At 41.8% G+C, this 22017-nt stretch overlaps 1 protein-coding gene and 1 non-coding gene across 3 annotated transcripts in view; both read left to right on the top strand.

The window, feature by feature from the left end:
• The window catches only part of PLCB1 (phospholipase C beta 1), a 763475-nt gene that overhangs the window by 699740 nt on the left and 41718 nt on the right, over nucleotides 1-22017 (top strand). The window lies entirely within an intron of this gene.
• LOC117069212 lies at nucleotides 1500-1704 on the top strand. Its single transcript, XR_004431451.1, has one exon. It is a non-coding gene; the product is annotated as a small nucleolar RNA SNORA73 family (small nucleolar RNA).

Genomic DNA, 22017 nt, shown 5'->3' with positions numbered 1-22017 from the left:
GATCGAGTCGGTTACTGAAGCTTGTGCATTTGTCACGTATTTCTCGTGTCATGGTTTTCATCTCTGTCATTTCGTTTATGATCTTCTCTGCATTAATTAGTCTAGCTGTCAATTCTTCGACTCTTTTTTGAAGATTTTTAGTTTCTTTGCACTAGGTACGTAATTCCTCCTTTAGCTCTGAGAAGTTTGATGGACTGAAGCCTTCTTCTCTCATCTCGTCAAAGTCATTCTCTGACCAGCTTTGATCCGTTGCTGGCGATGGGCTGCGCTCCTTTGCAGGGGGAGATGCGCTCTTATTTTTTGAATTTCCAACTTTTCTGCCCTGCTTCTTCCCCATCTTTGTGGTTTTATCTGTCTCTGGTCTTTGATGATGGTGACATACTGAGGGGGTTTTGGTATAGGTGTCCTTCCTGTTTGATAGCTTTCCGTCTGACAGTCAGAAGGACTGTCTGTTGGTCTGTTGGAGATTGCTTGAGGTCCACTCCAGACCCTGTTTGCCTGGGTATCAGCAGCAGAGGTTGCCGAAGATAGAATATTGCTGAACAGCGAGTGTACCTGTCTGATTCTTCCTTTGGAAGTTTCCTCTCAGGAGTGACTCCACCCTGTGAGGTGTGGGGTGTCAGACTGCCCCTAGTGGGGGATGTCTCCCAGCTAGGCTACTCAGGGGTCAGGGACCCACCTGAGCAGGCAGTCTGTCCGTTCTCAGATCTCAACCTCCGCGTTGGGAGATCCGCGGCTCTCCCCAAAGCTCTCAGACAGAGTCGTTCGCGTCTGCACCGGCCCCCGCTGCTTCCCCTATTGGACTTCAGCTTTGCGCTGTCCCCAGAGATGGAGTCTACAGAGACAGGCAGGCTTCCTTGAACTGCTGTGAGCTCCACCCAGTTCCAGCTTCCCAGCGGCTTTGTTTACCTACTTAAGCCTCAGCAATGGCGGGCGCCCCTCCCCCAGCCTGGCTGCTGCCTTGCGGATAGATTGCCGCAGACTGCTGTGTTAGCAGTGAGGGAGGCTCCGTGGGCGTGGGCGCCTCCCGGCCAGGTGTGGGATATATTCTCCTGGTGTGCCTGTTTCCTTAAAGCGCAGTATTGGGGTGGGAGTTACCCGATTTTCCAGGTGTTGTGTGTCTCAGTTCCTCTGGCTAGGAAAACGGGTTTCCTTCCCCCTTGCGCTTCCAGGTGAGGCGATGCCTCGCCCTGCTTCAGCTCTCGCTGGTCAGGCTGCAGCAGCTGACCAGCACCGATTGTCCGGCACTCCCTAGTGAGATGACCCCAGTACCTCAGTTGAAAATGCAGAAATCACGGGTCTTCTGTGTCGCTCGCGCTGCGAGTTGGAGACTGGAGCTGTTCCTATTCGGCCATCTTGCTCCGCCCCCTCTCAATCCTTATTTTAAAATCACTCTACCAACACCCTACTCCTATTACTAATTAGATTATTTGGCCTTGGTGTATAGTGTCTTGGGGTCATCAGTATGAAGGTCAGGTCGTGATAAAAGAGCGGGGTCTCTAATGTGGATACACCCAGGAGGTCACTCTCTCCCCAGGCTGTGTCCAAGTGGCATAGGGGAGCACAGGGCTCTGTCTCCAGGATGTACAGTCCCTTTCCATGACATTGGAGATGAAGCTGGGCCTCAACTCTGCACCGGCATATTCCTACAACTCAGAGTCCTGTGGATAATGATGGAGGAGACAAACCATGCAGAAAACAGCCCTCTAGAGCACCCAATCTGGATCAAAGTTTGTCTTACATGTTTAAGAAAAATTTGCTTTATTTTATTTTACTGTATTAATTGATTAGTTTTTAAGGAAATAGTGGAGTCCATCACTAAGACCTCAATACCTTAGATATTGAGATGTGGAATAAATGCCACCAGTTTATTTTGTTGTTATGTGCCTCTTTTTTCCTAAAAACTGAGCCCCAAAATATAAAAGTTTATGTTGTTACTTATTTATTTATTTTAGAGACAAACTCTCACTCTGTCACCCAGCCTGGAGTGCAGTAGTATAACTGTAGCTCGCCATAGCCTGAAACTCCTGGGCTCAAGCGATCCTCCCACTTCAGCCTCCCAAGTAGCCAGGACTACAGGCACATACCACCATGCCCAACTCGTTATTTATATTTTGCTAAATGAATTTTTGAAATACATTTCTCCATTTTCAATTGAAATTTAACTTACTTTCTTTCTCTCTCTCTCTCTTTCTTTCTTTCTTTCTTTCTTTCTTTCTCTGCTTCTTTCTTTCTTTCGTATTGCTCCTTGCATAGCCGGGCTATCCCATAGGCAGAGTGCGCAGGGTAGTGAAAGTTTAATTTTCAAAGAGTTTTTAATGCCAGAATCAGACTTATGAATTCACTTAGTAGATATTACATGTCACTGGCATATGCCCTTTTAATAGATATTTTATTGGCCTAGGAATGGTAAGGTCAGAGACTTAAGTGGTTCCACTTCTAATAGCAAAAAATATTTCTGGCTATAATAAAATTTGGTGTCTTAAAATTTAAATAGAATAGTTGTTTATACTTACTCAGGGAACTGGAGGGTTATATGGGATATTTAAATAAATTGTGGAACACTTGGTCCTGAAAACTGCCCGTTATAATACTTTAAACAAAATAAATTTCATGTAAAAGTTTCAAGCCTCCTGAACATCAGGGAAAGGTGAAAATACAGTCATGGGATATAGAGACTAGCACCAGGAAAAACAGCCAGAAATTCTGAACTTGGATCTCTTTGCATGTCCTCGTGCTGCTTAAGAGATTGCTTAAGAGATGACCTTGATAACATTTTAAAAATTTGAGTGCAAAGTGCAATGTATTGCCTTTCTGTGGATTAGAGCACATGATAGCTCTTGAGCCAGATTATAAGAATCCCTATCATAAGATTAGGAGAAGGGAAAGAAAAGAATCAGAATCAAAAGCCTGACCCACAGCTGACTCTCTTGTTTAAAGAAAATGCTTGGTCTTGGTTCCAGCACATGGTTTCCTGAAAATGATCTTTACCTTAATAAGTAAATGTTTAAAGCTTTACTTATTAATTTGGATTAGTTTGAGTCCTTAGGGAACCCTGAGAGGGTTTAGTTATCTTGACTACACAGGCCCACATCCCTCAGAAAGTACTCCCATGTCAGCAGCTGGACAACAACCTCAAGGATTTGTCATTGTGGAATCATGGCAGAATCCAATTTTTTATCTCACCGTTATGAGTTGAGTGGTGGTCCCCAAAAAGACATGTCTTTATCCTGTTTCCTGGAACCCGTGAATGTTCCCTTGTTTGGAAAAGAGATATTTAAAGATGTTATAAAGGTAAGGATTTTGCAATGAGGAGATTATCTTGAGTCTTCCATGTGGGCCCTAAATCCAATGATGTGTGTATTAGTCTGTTCTCATGCTGCTAATAAAGACATACCAGAGATTGGGTAATTTATAAAGAAGAAGAGGTTTCATGGACTCATAGTTCCACATGGCTGGAGAGGTCTCACAATCATGGTGGAAGGCAAAGGAGGAGCAAAGGCATGTCTTACATGGCAACAGGCAAAAGAGCATGTGCAAGGGAACTGTCCTTTTTAAAACCATCAGATCTCATGAGACTTATTCACTATCATGAGAACAGCACAGGAAAAACCCACCCCCATGATTCAGTTATCTCCCACTGGGTCCCTCCCATTACTCATGGGGATTATGGGAGCTACAATTCAAGATGAGATATGGGTGGAGACACAGCCAAACCATATCAATGTATGTCCTAAGAAGAGTGAGGCAGGGAGAGATTTCACACAGAAAGAAAGAAGGAGGAGGCAATGTGTCCACAGACGCAGATACTGGAGTGGTGCAGGCTCAGGTCAAGGAATGGTGACAGCTACTGGAAAGTGAAAGAAGCAAGGAACCAATTCCCCCAAAGGAGTATGGCCCTGCCGACATGTTGATTTCAGACTTCTGGCCTCCATAACTGTGAAAGAATACATTTCTATTGTTTTAAGCCACTCAATTTTTGGTAAGTCAATATAGCAGCCACAAAAATCTAATACCCTAGCTTCATGCCTTCCCTAATGTCTGCTTTTCCAGGTGAGTTATCTGAAAAGTCTTTTTCCCTTCCATGCTCTTGCCCATCCTTCTGGAATATTCTCTGTGGCAGTTACGCAGACCATTACAACCACATTTCTTGTGGGTTGTATGTGTGAAATCTGCAGAGCTCAGAAAAAAAAATATCTGACCAAAAGCAACACTTGAACTACTGAATTTCTTTTTTTTCAAGTTTATTCATTCAACAAATATTTATTGCACATATACTATGTGCCAGGCATTGTCCTGTATGCTGGAGAAGCCTGGGGAAGTGAGGGGAAAGATGAACAAAAATCCCTGCTCCCATTAAGTTTTCATAGGCAAGCAATACATAAAATAAAGAGGTAAAGTTGTAGCATGTTGGATGTAGTAAACAAAAATCTACAGAGAATTAATAAAGAAAGAGGCATAGGGAATAGTTTTCTGTTTTAATAGGATGGTTATGGAAGACTTTACTGAGAAGGTGACCTCCAGAAAGGAGATATATTAGAGTTCCTCCGAGAAATTGAACCAATAGGAGATATTCACACTTACATATGTACGTGTATGCGCATGAGATTTATTGCAAAGGAATTGGTTCATGTGATTATGGAGGCTGGCAAGTCCAAAATCTGCAGAGCACATGTCCCAGTTTAAGTTCAAAAGCCACAGGCTGCTGGTCAGAGCAGTGGCTCACACCTGTAATCCCAGCCCTTTGAGAAGCCAAGGTAGCCAGATCACTTGAAGTCAGGAGTTCAAGACTAGCTTGGCCAGCATGGTGAAACCCCATCTCAATTAAAAATACAAAAGGCTGAGACAGGAGAATTGCTTGAACTTAGGAGGCAGAGGTTGCAGTGAGCTGAGACCGTGCCACTGCACTCTAGCCAGGGTGACAGAGTGAGATTCTGTCAAAAAAAAAAAAAAAGAAAAAAGAAAGAAAGAACCAATGTCTTAGTTAATGTCTTAGTTCAGAGACCATCAGGCAGGAGAATTCTTTCTTACTCAGGGGAATGTTAACCTTTTGTTCTATTCAGGCCTTCAACTGATTGGATGAGGCCCTCCCACATTAGGGAGGGTAATCTGTTTTGCTCAGGCTACTGATTTAAACGTTAATCTCATCCAAAAACACCCTCACAGAAACATTCAGAATAATGATTGACCAAATATTTGAGCACTCTGTGACCCATAAGGTGTCTGTGGGAAGAGCTTTCTAGGAAGAGTAAATTTCAAGAGCTAAGGGCCTGGCTTGTTGAACAATGAGGCAGCAAGTGCAAGAGGGACTGAGAGCCACAAGAGATGAGTAGCAGATAAATTCAGAGTGCCTTTGAGGTGAGGCTGGTAGCAGGACTGATAGAGCATGGACATGGCTTTTTGTCTGCTTTTGGTTACTTTGTTAGACCTATTTCAGAGTCTCCACCATTGTCACATTCTTTCCTTTTCATGAGTTTTTTTTTCTGGTTATACCCGTGAAACCTTATTTTAAGTCCCTAACCACAGGCTTTAGAGATCTATACTGTATACAAAGTGATTCATCCAATTCTGTTATGACTTATATATAGCAATCTGCTCATTCATGAAACAAAAAATTCCAGGCATATATTGTGTTACCAGCCTGTCCTGAGTATTGGTGGTTTGAATTCATTTGTGGACTCTTGAGGAGGGCTGTCTATAATGACAATGCATATATATGCAGGCTTGCTGTAGAACCAGCTTATGACAGTTTATGCTTTATAAACTGCATAATAGATTTAATAGTTTCTCCATACATATTTCATGATTCCCACCTCAGAGGGCACAGGAAATGGTCCAAAGCAGATGCCTCTAACTTAAAATGACTGACAAGGCATCTGGGTCAGTGATCTTTAGCTGCATAACAAACCACTTCAAAACTTAATGACTTGAAAACAAGTCACGGTTGAGACAATAACCATATGTTACTGCTCACAAGTCTATGGGTCAGCTAAAACTTTCTGCTGATTTTCGTTGGGCTCCATTGATCCCAGCTGGTCTTAGGCAGGTATCTGTGTTCAGCTAGCAGATCAACTGAAGCCTGGCTAGTTAAGGATGGTCTTACCTACCTGGCTGGCAGCTGGCTGGCTGACAATTGGGACATCAGGAGTGATTGGGCCCTGTGTCCCTCTTCTACTAGCAGGCTAATCGAAGCTTGCTCAAAAGCAGGAGCATAGACTTCTTAAGGCCTAGGCCCAAAACTGGCATATTGTCACTTTGACCACATTTTACTGTCCAAAGCAAATCCCAATACCTGCCCAGATTCAAGTGGGAAAGAAGTAGACTCTAAGTGTTAATAGGAGGAGCTGAAAAATAACTGTGGCCATTTTTTCAATCTATACATAATATGCTAATTAACTAACTATATGTGTTAACTTGACTGGTCCACAGGGTACCCATTCATTTGGTCTGAGTCTGATGGCCTGAGAATGAGGACAGCTGATGGGGTATTACACACACACACACACACATACACACACACACACACACACACATACACACACTGTTGATTCTGTCTCTCTGGAGAACCAAGACTAATACAGATTTTTGCCCCAAGAGTGGTTCTAGAGGAAGAGAATTGTAAGGATGGGTTTCTTGAATTGGTGCTGAGGTTTCTGCAATTGGTTCTCTCATCCAATTAGGTTTAATGATGCAAATAACTCTGTTTCCATTAATAAAGAAGGCACTGATAGATAGTCCATGGTATACTCTGTCAATAGAGATATGCAAAATATTACCATTGGATACTCCTAATCAACCACTTATAAGAGGCAAAGATTTTGTTGACTGTGTATATAATGCTTTTGAACATGATTGGCAAAGTAACAAGTGTAAAGAGGTTGGCTTCTATTGTCATTGAACAAAGAATGAGCTCAGGGTTTGAATTCTCAGGTCAAATGCTGCATACTTGATCTAAAAGCTGCAATTGTGTGCCCTCAAGGAGACCTTTATCTCCTATAGCCTTAGGACTAAGATCACTGAAAATCAAATGCAGGATCTCATCCCATGACTGGCCAAACCAACATAATTTGAACCCTCAGCCTCACAAGGTGTCTACTGATAAAGTCAGTGTATTAACCAGGAAGGAATGTGTTGCTCAAAGTTGGAATGGAGATCAGCTTCAGCCCTGATGAAGCTGAGGACATTGAGCCCCTAAATTATGATAAGGGTTCTTTGCCAGCAGAAGAGCCCTCTGCAGCCTCTTCTAAGGGGGTTAATCCTGCATCACCAGAGGAAACTCTAAGGGCCTCCCCCAAGGCAGTTGCCATGCAAGATGATGCTGATTCTATTCAGGACCCCTCTTTATTTCTAGACCTATAACTACGTTCAAGTCCCAAGATGCCCCTAAAGGTGAGGTACAAAGTGCAGTTCATGAGGATTTATGCTATACTCCAAATAAATACTAAGTATTTAAATTTTCTAATTTATAAAAGTTTGGAAAACATGTGAGGGAATGCATATTAAGAACGTAGGATCATGGTAGGAGAAACACAAATTAGATCAAAATGAATTTATTGATATGGATAAAGGAAGGAGACAGCATGCATTTAATTTTGCAACTCAGGCATTTGGAAAGTGCTGTAATCATTTGTTTAGTCAGTTGGCTGAAACATGGGCCAGAAGGTCACCCACAGTGAGCAAGTTGGAAATGCTGAACTTCCCTTGGTTTAATGTAGAGGGAGGGATTAAATGACTTAGAGACATTGGGATGTTAGAGTGGGTTTGTCATTCAAGAATGACTCACTCGCATTGGGAGGGTCCTGGAGACGTACTTTTCACCATAACTGTGAGAAGTAAGTTTGTGAGGGAGTCCTGGCATCCTTGAAGAGCTCTGTGACACTCTACTCTGTAGGTCAGAACTTACAATAGAAACTGCAGTCACTGAATTGAGAAATCTAAATGTAACGGGAATGATTGGATCCCAGTGTGGCAGGGGCCAAGTGGCAGCACTCGACCATCAAAGGCAAGGTGGGCATGATTACCATGATGAACAGTGGAGTCAGGCAGCAACCAAAATGCTCTAACACAGAGAACCATGGCACTGGCCAATTGATCATGAGGTTCCTGGGAAGTGAAAGAGATAGGTAGCTGACTACATTCTTTTTTAGTGTCTGTAAGCAGAAAATTTCTGTGTTAAATGAAAAAATAGTATTACCTGAATCATGAAAGCAGAGAGTCACTCTCCTTCAAGGAATTCCCACCCTTGAGCGAGTTTATAGACCCAAAACCCTTTCAATGAAGGGGAGGCTGAGTCTCTTTGAGGAAAGACCCCTGTACATTACTGAAAAGTTATACTGTTCATCTCTCTCCCACCCTTCTCCAAATGGACCTATGGTGTTTTACCAGGTAACTATGCATTGGAGAAAAGGAAGTAATCAGACCTTTTGGGGACTACTGATCACTGGCTCTGAACTGACATTTATTCCAGAAGACCCAGTATTTCACTGTGGTCCACCAGGCAGAGTAGGGCTGATGGAGGTCAGGTGATCAACAGTTTTAATTCAGGTCCATCTCACAGTGAACTTCATGAGTCTCTAAACTTATTCTGTGGTTATTTCCCTACTCTGAAATGTATACTTGGAAGAGATATAGTCCCTGATGGAATTGCTACATTGGTTCCTGTGACCTGTGGAGTGAGGGCTATTACAGACGGAAAGGCCAAGTGGGAGCCACTAGAACTGTTTCGACCTAGAAAAATTATAAACCAAAAGCAGTACCACATTCCTGAAGGAAGGCAGAGATTAGTACTACCATCAAGAATTTCGAAGTCACAGGGCTGGTGAGTCTCACCATACTCCCATTCAACTTATTTGACCTGTGCACAAAACAGGATGATGGAGAGTAACATGGAAAGTTTAACCAGGTGGTGACTCCAACTGCAGTTGTTGTACCAGATGTGGTTTCATTACCTGAGCTAATTAATTAGCACATCCCCTGGTACCTGGTATGCAGTTATTGATCTGTCAAATACCTTTATTTCCATCCTTGTCAATAAGACTCACAAGAAGCAGTTTGCTTTCAGCTGTCAAGGCCAGCAATACACCTACACTGTCATTCCTAAGGGGCATATCAATTCTCCAGCCCTATGTTATAATTCAGTTCACAGTGATCTTAATTGGCTTTCATCACTAGTCCATTACATAGATGACATTATGCTGATTGGACCTAGTGAGCAAGAAGTAGCAACTACTCTAGTCTTATTGGTAAGACATTTGCATGTCAGAGAGTAGGAGATACATCTGACAAAGTTTAGGGACCTTCTGCCTCAGTGAAATTCCTAGGAGTCCTGTGGCGTGGGACATGTTGATATACTCTTGTGTGTTGAAGGATAAGATGTTGCATCTGGCCCCTCCTAAATCAGAAAAGAGGGACAATGCCTAGTGAGCTTCTTTCAATTTTGGAGGCAGTATATTCCTCATTTGGGTGTGTTACTCCCACTCATTTATTTAGTGACCCAAGAAGCTGCTAGTTTTGAGTGGATCCCAGAATAAGAAAAGGTTTTATAACAGGTCCAGGCTGCTATACAAGCAGCTGTGTCACTTGGGCCATATGATTCAGCAGATCCAGTGGTGTCTAGATTTAATATTATGTGTCATGTCCCAATAAAGCTTGGAAGTAGATATTAACACCATTGCCATCATCCACCCACACACATCCCTACAAGTGAAGAAACGGAGACCTCAAAGCAGGTGACTGGTCACAAAAATCACAGGTAATAAAGCCAGGAACCAAACATTACCCAGCATGCTAGAAAGCCTGTCTGCTTTTGATTTCTCAGTTACATTATTTTTTAGTAATTCTAATAAATAAATAAATAAATAAATAGGCTTGGCCAGGTGTGGTGGCTCATGCCAGCACTTTGGGAGGCCGAGGCAGGTGGATCACTTCAGATCAGGAGTTTGAGACCAGCCTGGCCAACATGGCAAAACTCGGTCTCTACTGAAAATACAAAAATTAGCTGGGCATGGTGGCACGTGCCTGTAGTCCTAGCTACTTGGGAGGCTGAGGCAGGAGAATCACTTGAACCCGGGAGGTAGAGGTTGCAGTGAACCGAGATCGCGCCACTGCACTCTAGCCTGGGTGACAGAGAGAGAGAGAGACTCTGTCAAGAAAAAAAAAAAAAAGGCTTATGTGGTGGACTCTAACATAACCAGGGCTGATTTATATGTTATTGGGTTTCTTTTTTTTTTTTTTAACATATTTTCTTCAATGTTCTGTTCATATCGCATAGAACCACTGGGAATTATTCTCCGGCATTCACAGGGCCCCTAAGTACTGCTTCACAGTCTGAACTGAAGCGGTATTAATCGGTCTCTTCCTAGATGAGCCCAAGCCTTAAAGCATAGCCCTGTGCCTCAGTCAGCCAATCTAGAAATAGGGCGAGCTTCTAAAGAAGAAGGGGCACAGTCTCTGCTTTTAGTAATCTCACTAGGGCAACATAGCCAAGTGGAATGAAGAGATGAGACAAGGACTAGACTGTGTGACATGGGCCATAGGTTGACAGAAGCTCCGAAAATAGAGTGAGTGCTCTGAGGAAGCTACACAGTAGCAAGAACGTAGTGAACTGGGTGGAAAACAATGAGTTAGGTCTTGCAGGACCTTGCTGGCAAAGGTGGCATGTCTGTAGAGGGACTGGCTTGAGCAAATGGTCTCAGAACAAGCTGTGGATTCCCTCTTTTAAAGTTCCAGACTTTCATAACTTTGCTTTGGCCTGCATGCTTTCTTTTTGGAGGCAATAACTTCATAAATGCCGTAAGAGGAAATTCAACACAGAACCCTCCGTTGATTTAATTTTCTCTTTGAATTTGGCAGAGACCCCTTTAAGACCGAATCTCATCAAGAAAAGTGTAATCTGAGCTGCATATCGTACTAAATCACTTCCCCCTCTTTTTAAACCTGAAATCAGTTTTTATTCTACATTTATTTATTTTGAGATGGAGTTTTGCTCTTGTCACCCAGGCTGGAGTGCAGTGGTGCGATCTCAGCTCACTGCAACCTCTGCCTCCTGGATTCAGGTGGTTCTCCTGCCTCAGCCTCCAGAGTAGCTGGGATTACAGGCACCTGCCACCACACCCAACCAATTTTTGTATTTTTAGTAGAGATGGAGTTTTACCATGTTGGCCAGGCTGGTCTCGAACTCCTGACTTCAGGTGATCCACCCACCTTGGCCTCCCAAAGTGCTGGAATTACAGCTGTGAGCCACCTCGCCTGGCCATCAGCTTGTATTTTATATGCATGCATAGCATCCTGCAACAATAACTTAAAAAAATAATAAGACATCACCATTTTCTATGATTGCAACCTATATAGATTAACAGCCTGGTGTTCTCCTACAAGACAGTTTCCTTAAAATGTGTGAGTAATGGCTATTAAATCATTTTACGGAGTCATTTCTAAAACAATACTCTTTGTCACGGTTACCATAATTACCTTTAGTTGTGGCCATATTTTAAAGAACAGAACACTTTATCGTGACTGTTACAAATACAAATTATTTTTCCCCTTGCGGGAATCATGAGGCTAATTTGTTTACCGTTTTCCTTCTAAAACAGATCTTTACTAAAAGGAAATCAGTACAATGATTGTGATTAAGATCAACAGCTCTCTTAATTCTTTGTTCTGTTGAATATCGAGTTTTTTCTGCCTTCCTCCCTCTGTCTTTCCATAAGACAAATCCTTTTGCTGGCAAGGGGTATATGTGTGCATGCAAGTCCTGACTTATATCTTCACTCTTACACTTGTGCTAATTGATATTAAAATTAGAAGTTCAGGATGCCAATGAAGGAAATAAGCTCTGAACCATGCAGGTCACAGTTTCTGTTGGTTGTATTTGTGTCAGGGAGCTGTCAGACTCTACAGTTTCAAATTTAAGTTCTCAATGGACTCTGAGTGCGTGTCCTTGATGTGTGATTCACACCTGTGGTATCATCATGGGGTCATTTTATTGAAATGTTGAACTTGTTTGGAGGGGCCTTAATTCTTTAGCTTGCTGCAAAACCTAGTTATTTGATGTGTTCTCTGTTTGGGGATAATAGAGAGTAAAAGGAAATAAGACATTAACATTGCCCAACCCCTATTATAGTTAGTGTTAATAATCTTTGCCTATAGGTTTGAAAGCACCTTGGCTTATATAACCACTATTCAGATAAAACAAGGAAATGATGACATCAGTGTAAGATTGAATGAGATTTGACCACTGCACATGCTGTGCTTTGTAATAGTTTAAAAACCTGGAGAGAATGATCAGAACCATCTAATTCAAGCCCAGGGATAAGCAAACAATCAGTAAAAAATGCTTACATAGAAAGTGCATGGTATTTTAATACGAATTTTTAGTATTTAATTTTGGTGGCTATTGTCAACCTTTTATCAAATAAACAGCTATTTATTATTAGAACTTCTTGTTAATGATTACCGGTTTTGACTGTAAGTCTAGCCTTACAATTTATTCAGAATGTGGTTTTAAACCACATAAAGTGCTTCACAGCAATGCAAATCTTCTACTGAAATGTTTTGTATTATTTTGATTTGAACTTAAGAGATTATGTGGATTCTGTACATAATAGGTTTTATTCATAGACTTGATAGTGTAGCAGGACGAGCCGCAGACAAGAACCCCTCAGACACAGAGTTGTAGAAAGAAAGGGCTTTATTCAGCTGGGAGCATCGGCAGACTCATGTCTCCAAAAACCGAGCTCCCCGAGTGAGCAATTCCTGTCCCTTTTAAGGGCGTACAGCTCTAAGGGGGCACAAGTGAGAGGGTCGTGATCGATTGAGCAAGCAAGGGGTATGTGACTGGGGGCTGCATGCACTGGTAATCAGAATGGAACAGAACAGGACAGGGATTCTCATGATGCTTTTCCATACAATGCCTGGAATCTATAGATAACACAAGCAGTCAGGTCAGGGGTTGATTTTTAACTACCAGGCCCAGGACGTGGTGCTGGGCTATCTGCCTGTGGATTCCATTTCTGCCTTTTAGTGTTTACTTCTTCTTTCTCTGGAGGCAGAAATTGGGCATAGGACAATATAAGGGGTGGTTTCCTCCCTTAATAGTTAAATGATTTTGCAATAACAACAGGCCAAAATATAAAAGAGAAAAACTTATTAGGTTGGTGTAAAAGTAATTGTGATCTTTGCAATTCAGAGTAATGGCTAAAACCACAGTTAGTTTTGTACCAACCTAATATATATTTGCATATATATTATTTAATTGATGTTAACTTACACATTAAGTTTTTAAAATATCAGAAAACCTACAAAATCTGAGTTAAAAATGAGTATTTGAACTTGAAGGATGGCCATCTTTCACCCATTTTGTTTTACCAAATTGTAAATAAATCATAACCTGGTAGCATCACCTAGACAGAAATTTTGTGGAATTTCTACACTATAAATAATGGAACCCCTGTAAGGTAATAACTGTTTCAAAGTTAGGATCTCCTGGCTTTGGCACGTTTTATTTTTGTGAAAATTAAAGTTGGGCATTGGCAACCCAATACCTTGTAGTTTTCCACTAGAGCAAAATTAAATATTAGGCCAGTAATTTGCGGCAGTGGTATCCAAACTTTTCCATTTCATGCCCCTAAAAATTAGACACTCACAGCCCCCGTCATAGGCATATTCACTTATTTGCATATCCATGTTTACATTGTAGGTATTACTAGACTAACACATATATATGTTCATTATAAATGAATGTGTAATATATATATTTTAAATTATAATAAACTATAAATAATGAAAAAGAATAAAGATGAAAATGATGTTTTATTTTATTTGTTAATTATTCAAAACAAATCTTTGCCCTCAATATAGAGAGTTCATATGTTTGAATAGACTTTATTAATTTCAAAACTCCTCACTTAACACTTTGATACAGGAATCCAAAACTCTGATCTTAAGTTCGGATTGTCTTTTTCATATTTGGTTTTAATGGCTGTCACTGCTGGGGGGAAAAAAAGATTCCTCACACAGATTTAAAGATTGAAATGGAAGACGTGCATCCTTTGTCAAGGCTACCACTTTATTACACTCCTTTTATTCATTCCCATCTACCAGTTGTAAAGGTTTGACTTTCTGTTGGACGCTTAATTTTTAAGTGTCTGCTAATGACAATGGCTTGCCACTTTCGTTAACATGCCATACACTTAAGGCAAGGCTCACAGTTAGCTGTGAGAAAGTAAAAACATATTTCAGATAGTCTTCTTCATAAAATTACTTTTTAAATGGATTCTCCTGCAGTATCTGATTGTTTTCACCTCAGAATGTAGGAAAAGAGAAAAGTCAACTGTGCCGTTCTCCTTGTGTTTGCCGTTGCCACACTTGCTCATGTGGTTCATCTCCCTGTCTTTACAGGGTTTAGTCCATTTGGTGAGGGTTTGTTTGGCTAAAATAGATAAGGTAGCCTGTAAATCCATTTAATCTGAGCATGTGTACACTGGATGTGTTGAAACGAGCTGAAAAGTCATTATATAAGCAAGGGCACCACTGTCCAAGTCCTCGAACGTGTGGGACAGGCCAGGTGCCATGGCTAATGCCTGTAATCCTAGTGCTTTGGGAGGCTGAGCCAGGAGGATCACTTTAGTCCAGGAGTTCAAGGCATTGAGCTATGATCATACCACCGCACTCGAGCCTGGGTGACAAAGCAAGACCTGGTCTTAAAAAAAAGTGGGGCGAGGGAGGTATGGTGCCCTCTTCTTTCCTCAGAAGGCCTCAAGCCCTGTAAGTCACTCATAACCTTTTAACAAACTAATATGGGGCCAGTGTCAACACTGATAATAGGTATGAGTAAAGCTAATTTCCCCACAAGTGAAATTCTAGTACACTTTTCCCATATGCTAATAGATCACCTTTCCTTTTACCCCCTGAACATGTGCATGCATCTTTAAGACTACATATTTAAAGTACTAGATTACATTTTTCTTCCCAATTAAACAGATCATGATTCCTTTTGGTGACTAGGGTGTTCTGGTGTTTTGCAGGCAGGAAAGATATAGGAAGTCCCCACGTTATAAGCATTATCTCTTCGAACATATCTGTGCATATTAGATCTGGTAATTTTTGCTTCATATAGTTTGAAGGTATAAATATTGGGTGTATACATTTTTAGTATTGTTTCTCAAATACATTGTTCTCTTTATTATGAAATGTCCTTTCTGTATTTTCTTGCCTTGAAGTAATGCTGTTCGATACAGTAGCCACTAGCCATGTGCCTATTTAAATTTAAATTAGTTAAAGAAATTTTTCAAAATTCAACCCCTCCTTTGTGCTAGTCACATTTCAATTGCTCAGTAGGGCTATTGGTTACCCTATGGGATAGCACAGATAACATTTTCATCATCACAGAAGGTTCTGTTGGGTCGGGCTGCCTTAAGGCTACCTCATCTAATTTTTTTTTTTTTTTTTTTTTGAGTCAGAGTCTCGTTCTGTCGCCCAGGCTGGAGTGCAGTGGCACGATCTCTGCTCACTGCAAGCTCCGTCTCCCGGGTTCACGCCATTCTCCTGCCCCAGCCTCCCCAGCAGCTGGGACTATGGGAACCTGCCACCATGCCTGGCTATTTTTTTTTTATACATATATTTTTAGTAGAGACTGGGTTTCACCATGTTAGCCAGGATAGTCTTGATCTCCTGACCTCATGATCAGCCCACCTTGGCCTCCCAAAGTGCTGGGATTACAGGCGTGAGCCACCACGCCCAGCTACTTCATCTAATGTTAACAACTATATCAGGGGTTTTTTTGGTTGACAATTATAGGGGGAATTAAATAAATCCACAATCACAGATGGAGATTTTTACATATCTGACTCTGTTACTAACAAAACAAGCAGGAAGGAAAAAAAAAAAAGAGAGCGAGAAAATCACTAAGAACACAGAGGATTTGTTTAACACAGTTGACAAACATAATATAAATCACATATTTAATGCATTACATTTAGCAGTTGTATAATACAATACGCACTAAGTACACAATGAAGATTTATGAACAAAGACTATATACTAGGTCATAAAGTAAGACTCAAAACTTCGAAATCTTGAAATCATGCGGGGTATATGCTTTGACCATAGTGGAATTAAGCCAGAAATCAGTAACAGGAAAATAAGTAAGTATATTCAAAATTTGGAAAATAAGTCATAACCTTCTAAATAACTCATGGATTAAAAAACTAGAGAAAAACCAAGATAAAAACAAGAACATATTTTGAACTAAACAACAATGAGAATACAACATACCAAAACAACATGCAATGTGTAAAGCTTATGCAATGTTTGGAAGAAAGTGCAGAGATTTAAAAGTATATGTTAAAAAAGAAGAAAGGATGAAAATTAATGCTGTAAGTTTCTATCTCAAGAAGCTGGAAAAGAAACTGCATATTAAACCCAGAGAAAATAAAAGAATGAAATACTAAAACTGAGGACAGAAATCAGCAAAATAGAAAGCAGACAGCAATAGAGAAAATCCACAAGGCTAAAAGTTTGGTTTATTTACCTGAAAAGATTAATAAAATTGATAAATCCTCCTGCAAGACTTTTTTCTTTTCTTTTCTTTTCTTTTTTTTTTTTTTTTTTGAGATGGAGTCTCACTCTGTTGCCCAGGCTGGAGTGCAGTGTCACGATCTCATCTCACTACAACCTCTGCCTCCCAAGTTTAAGCAGTTCTCCTGCCTCAGCCGAGTAGCTTGGATTACAGGCCACCTTGCCCAGCTAATTTTTTTGTATTTTTAGTAGAGATGGGTTTTCACCATGTTGTCCAGGCTGGTCTTGAACTCCTGATCTCAGGTGATCCACCTGCCTTGGTCTCCCAAAGTGCTGAGATTACAGGTGTGAGCCACCATGCCTGGACTTCTTTCTTTCTTTTTTTTTTTTTTTCTGAGACGGAGTCTCGCTCTGTCGCCCAGGCTGGAGTGCAGTGGCCGGATCTCAGCTCACTGCAAGCTCCGCCTCCCGGGTTCACACCATTCTCCTGCCTCAGCCTCCCGAGTAGCTGGGACTACAGGCGCCCACCACCTCACCCGGCTCATTTTTTGTATTTTTAGTAGAGACAGGGTTTCACTGTGTTAGCCAGGATGGTCTCGATCTCCTGACCTCGTGATCCACCCGTCTCGGCCTCCCAAAGTGCTGGGATTACAGGCTTGAGCCACCGCGCCTGGCCTGGACTTATTTCTTTCTAATGAACTTATTTACATATGTTGCCCAGATAAAAGAAGTTTACCCCAAACTATAATTTGCTCAACTTCCATCCAAGTCAATTATCTTTCTATTATACCAGGGTTTTTCAAGTCTGCTTTTCATCAGTTTAGTTGGATTATAATGACAAGAGCATAATCAAGATTAAAACTAAAGTGCTGAGGGAAAAAAAATCTGTGAATATGTGGAACAACAGGGGACATGACCTTTCTAAGGGCTTTGATGAACAGTATGGGGAGACAAGGACATTTTAATAGTTATTTTTTAAAAAATGAAAAACAGTTTCTCTTCTATTTCACCTTTCAGAAAGGTAGAACATGACTGAAAGGTCATGTTTGACTAATGGGGACACATCGGAAAATACATCTGGCTGCCAAGTGTCCTGTAAGGAGGTCTTGATTGTAGAGACACACAGCAGGTGCTATATAATTCCATAACCACGAAACCCAGCAAAACTGGTATCACACAAAGGAATCGCACCTATTGTATTAGTCCATTCTCACGCTGCTCTAAAGAACTACCTGAGAGTGAGTAATTAATAAAGAAAAGAGGTTTAATTGGCTCACAGTTCTGCAGGCTGTACAGGTAGCATGGCTGGGGAAGCCTCAGGAAACCTACAGTCATGGTGGAAGGTTAAGGGGAAGCAGGCACATCTTACATGGCTGAAGCAGGAGGAAGACAGTGAAGGGAGAGGTGCCACATGCTTTAAAACAACCAGATCTCATGAGAACTCACTTACATAATAGTGAGTTATAGTTATATTCACTCACATAATGGAGAACAACAGGGGAGAAATCTGCCTCCATGATCAAATCACCTCCCAGCAGGCCCCTCCTCCAACACTGGGGATTACAATTCAACATGAGATTTAAGGGAGGACACAAATCCAAGCCATATCACCTATGGTTTGGGTTTTGGTAGCACAACACTGTTACAACCTACTACTCAGGGATCCTCAAACTTTAATATGCATGCTAATCAACTTGAAGTTCTATTAAAATGCATATTTTAATAGAGTAGGTCTAGGTGCACCATGTAACAAGTATACTTCATTACTGACTTTAAAACGAGCTCCCAGGTTATGCTGATGTTACTGGTTTGTGGACAACGCTCTGAGTAGGAAGATTCTAACTCAGAAGCCCAAACTAGCCAGCTTAAACACCAAATCATGACAGGAGCTGTTTCCCCTGGCTTGTATCATATTGATTAAAACAGTAAAGAATTAGTTGCTGCTGAAGTGTGAAGTTTCACATAAGCACCTGAAGCTTCTCTTGAAGACTGGGAAGATCCAGCCAGGGCAAGTCTGCTTCCATATATGGCAACTGTCCACTGGAGCAGAGTAGAGGCTGCTAGCTTTAGGAAGCCCATGATTTATCTTTCACCATAAGTTCCACCTCCGCTACACTGACATCTTGCCAACCACCCATCTCACTTCTTTATTTGCCTTTCTAATCTGCTTAGTCCAGGACTCTCAAACTAAGCTAAATATTGGAATCAGAGGAGCTTTGAGAAATACTGATGTCTTGGTCTCAGCCCCAAAAATATTGATGTGGTCAATTCAAGCAGCAGGGGAAGAGCCTGGACATTTTAAAAGCTACCCAGGTGATTCTACTATATGCCAAGGTTGAAGACTTATGTTTAAATCAATTCAGTGAGACTAGCAAGATTCTCACCCACCATCCTCAGACATTCTGATTCTGAAGCTCAGGACTACCACTTCCTAATATTTGCAGGATCTGAGACAAGAGAAAGCTCTCAAACCATAGCCTTTCACCTTGTCTTTCTACTTCCCACCCACTCCTGTACTTTCTTGCACCATGAAGGATCTTGTGCACATAGAATTAGACATACATCCAAGATCTGTCCTTACTCCCTTTCAGACACCTACCCCTTGGTCACTGTTGAACTTAGACCTATGCAAAATGACTGTAAGGTCTGCCATAAAAGGAACAGTAAGAGGGCCTATAAAGGGGTCTTAGGGCAGTTGGGAAGGGAATTTTGATATCTTGATGGAGTGTTTTCTGACACCAATCTCTTCTCCAACATTGACTGGATGTCCAACCATTCAATTCAATTTTGATGCTACCTGGAGTTAGTGCAGACCCCACAGCTTAAGTCCCACAAGACTTCCCCCACTTCCGATGACAGTTTCAAGACTTGGATCACTCATACTTCTGACCAAGCAGCTATAAGTCAGGGGTTCCCACAACACGTCTTCAGCTTCAATAATTTACTAGAACAGCTCACAGAACTCAGAAAATCCACTTTACTTACATTTAGATTTATAGTTCATTAGGAAGGATACGAGTCAACAGCCAGATGAAGAGTATATAGGATATAGTAGTCTGCTTTGTGCTGCTATAACAAAATACCTGAGACAAAATACCTGAGGCAATTTATAAAGAACAGAAATCTATTTTCTCATAGTTCTGGAGGTTTGACAATCCAAAATCAAGGCACCAGCAGGTTCGGTTGTCTGGTAAGGGCCGCATCTTCCAGAGGGGAGGAATGCTGTGTCCTCACATAATGGAAGACAGAAGAGCAAGAGAGGCCAATGCTATCAAAAGCCTTTCTAAGGACCTTAATCACATTCATGAGAAAAGGGCCCTTGAACTAATCACCTCTTGTTTGCCTCACCTCTTAATACCATCACATTGGCCATTAAGTTTCAACACCTGAATTCTGGAGGGAACACATTCAAATCATGGCACAGGACAAGGTCTGGAAGAGTCCCAAGAACATGAGCTTATGATCCTATGGAGCTGGGGTGTGCTACCCTCCTAATTCATGGAGGTATTCACCAACCTGGAAGCTTTACATCATTATTTAAGAGTTTTTATAACTCCATCTTTAGCTCTCCCATCAGGTTAGTGAGGGGAGCTGAAAGTTCCAACCCTTTAATCACTTTATCTATCTGGTGATCCACCCTATCCTGAGGCTCTCCAGGGGCCCTATTCTAAATCTGCTTATTAACATAAATTCAGATATGATTGAAAAGGGTTTACACAAGGCACTCCTATCACTGTGGAAAACCCAAGGGTCTTAGGAGGTCTATGCCAGAAAACCTGGGACAAAGACTAAATATATTTCTTATATCACATGTGGCTACCCCAGCATTAGGGAGGCCATGTCTCCATGTGCAGGAGTCATGGTCTCATGGACTAAGCTACTCACCCCATGAGGATGAAGATGTGGATGAAGGAGGGCTGGGGGGCCGTGAGGGCCCAAGGGATGGGCCTTTCTTGCCCACACCTGGAAGTCCAGGATGAGGCCTGAGAGTCTCTTTGCAGCAGGTTCCCCCCAGTGATTCTGATGTCAGTTGTCCACAGGGTATACTGAGAAAGATAAATTCTGCAGAAGGATCAGAGCTAAAGAAGAATAGCTTCCCCTCTTTTCTTTCTTCTCCCTAACAGTTCTCAGTCCTAGTCAGAGCCTGGGAGCCACATTTGGAATTTCAAACGAGGAATTTGTCATGCTTTTCTAAATGGATTGTATTTTGGGGACTTGGAAGCCAAACACTTAGAATCTGTAAATAGTTTGTCCTGGGAGAGAATGGCTGCAGGCTTTCAGAACATGAGAGGGAAATTTAGGCTGGCTGCACCCTCTGCTTCTCAAAGCTCTTTTTGCTAGAATGCTATTGTTATATGTGGTCTTAGACACACAAGAGAAGCCAAACACTCAAATGGGCACTGCTTCCATCTGGGTTTACCTTGTAAAGTAAATCTTGCCTTTGCTTCAGAATTTTGAATAATGAGAAATTATTCAAAATCTTGATATTGATTGAGTTCTTACTACTTACCCAAGCACTGAGCTGTCCTCTGTAATCATCCACAGTATCTATGATGCCAGCTCCATCATTCTCATTTTATGTAAGGAAGCTGAGATGCAGACTGGCCACTGGCCCAAGCTCATACAACTATTCACTGACAGAATTAAGAATCAAGCAGGGCCCGGCGCGGTGGCTCAAACTGTAATCCTAGCAGTTTGGGAGGCCGAGGCAGGCAGATCCCCTGAGGTCAGGAGTTTGAGACTAGCCTGGCCAACATGGCAAAAACCCGTCTCTACTAAAAATACAAAAATTAGCAGGGCATGGTGGTGCATGCCTGTAGTCCCAGCTACGCAGGAGGCTGAGGCTGGAGAATCACTTGAATCCAGGAGGTGGAGGTTGCAGTGAGCTGAGATCATGCCACTGCACTCCAGCCTGGGCGACAAAACAAGACTCTATCTCAGAAAAGAAAAGAAAGAAAAGACAAGAGAAGCGAAGCGAAGAGAAGAGAAGAGAAGAGAAGAGAAGCAAGCAGGGTCGAGTGTGGCGACTCATGCCTGTAATCCCAGCACTTTGGAAGGCCAAGGAGGGTGGATCACAAGGTCAAGACACGAGACCATCCTGGCCAGTATGGTGAAACACCATCTCTAATAAAAATACAAAAATTAGCTGGGCATGGTGGTGCAGGCCTGTAGTCCCAGCTACTTGGGAGTCTGAGGCAGGAGAATCACTTGAACCCAGGAGGCAGAGATTGCAGTGAGCCGAGATCACGCCACTGCACTCCAGCCTGGCGATGGAGTGAGACTCCATCTAAAAACAAAAAAAAGAACCAAGCAGCCTGGCTGTAGAACTCATATGCTCTAAACCACTATTCTAAACCAGCTCTTTAAAACATGTAAGTGTAAATGTGCACAGATTTCAATTTAGAGCTGTGTGACTCCCAGCAGATTTCTTTTTTCTTGAACAAAGGAGATGATACTGTGAATGTTAATGTCTGCCATAGCCAGAGCAGACACTCTTTAGAT

This window comes from Trachypithecus francoisi, unplaced genomic scaffold (genome assembly GCF_009764315.1).
Source record: "Trachypithecus francoisi isolate TF-2019V2 unplaced genomic scaffold, Tfra_2.0 Lachesis_group21, whole genome shotgun sequence".
NCBI classification, from domain to species: domain Eukaryota; kingdom Metazoa; phylum Chordata; class Mammalia; order Primates; family Cercopithecidae; genus Trachypithecus; species Trachypithecus francoisi.
The sequence above is the reverse complement of the archived record's forward strand: the minus strand, read 5'-3'. Positions and strand labels throughout refer to the sequence as shown.